Below are 938 nucleotides of genomic sequence, written 5' to 3' on the forward strand. Positions count from 1 at the left end.
TCCAGCATGCTGACAGGAAAGGAAGGGAGAAAGGAGCCAGAATCCACACAGCTCTCAGCAGTGCTATGTGATGATGGTGGGCGTCCTCATACATGATCACTCTCAGCATGTCCTTGAAAAGACCTTGCTGTGATGACAAGGGAAGCAGCAGGGGACTTCTGGGGAGAGCCTGTCTCAACGCCACCCACACAGGAAGGGGAGGGGGTGGATGCATAGGAAAGTATATGAAGTCAGCTATAAGGTTGATGTCTATTACTGCTGAGACTTAACAGAATTGTCTTTTGGCTGAGTCAACTTGTGCAAGAGACTCCTGCTAAAGTTGCACAAAATTAAAAGCGGATGGAATCAAAACCACAATGAAATATCATTTCACTTCTATAATGACTAATATTTTTAAAAAACAGATATTAACAAATCTGGGGAAACTGGAACCATTGCAAAATAGGTGGAAATGCAAAATGGCAAAGTTGTGAAAAGCACGGTGATGGTTCCTCAAAAAACTAAAGACAAAACTATCACATGATCCAGCAATTGTTGTTGCTATGTGCTGTCGAGTTGTACATAGTGACTCTATGTACAACAGCCCTAAACTCTGCTCTATCCTGTGCCAATCGCACTGCCTCTGACTCACCCATCCCGATTACCCCAGTCACTGAGTCAATCCACCTCATAGAAGGCCTTCCCCTCCTGCGCCGTCTCTCCACCCTCCCAAGCATGATGTCCCTCTCCAAGGACCTGTCCTTCCTTACAACATGTCCAAAGTATGTCAGACAAAGCCTCAGAATCCTTGTCTCCAAGAAGCAGCCCGGTTTAACCCTCTCCAGGATGAATCTGTATTCTTAGCAGTCCATGGTACATTCAATACTCTTCTCCAGCACCACAGCTCAAAGGCATCAATTCTCCTTCTATCCTCCCTAGCCATTGTCCAACTCTCTGAT

Source organism: Elephantulus edwardii, unplaced genomic scaffold (assembly GCF_000299155.1).
Source record: "Elephantulus edwardii isolate Elephantulus edwardi_28Jun2011 unplaced genomic scaffold, EleEdw1.0 scaffold00141, whole genome shotgun sequence".
Classification (NCBI taxonomy): domain Eukaryota; kingdom Metazoa; phylum Chordata; class Mammalia; order Macroscelidea; family Macroscelididae; genus Elephantulus; species Elephantulus edwardii.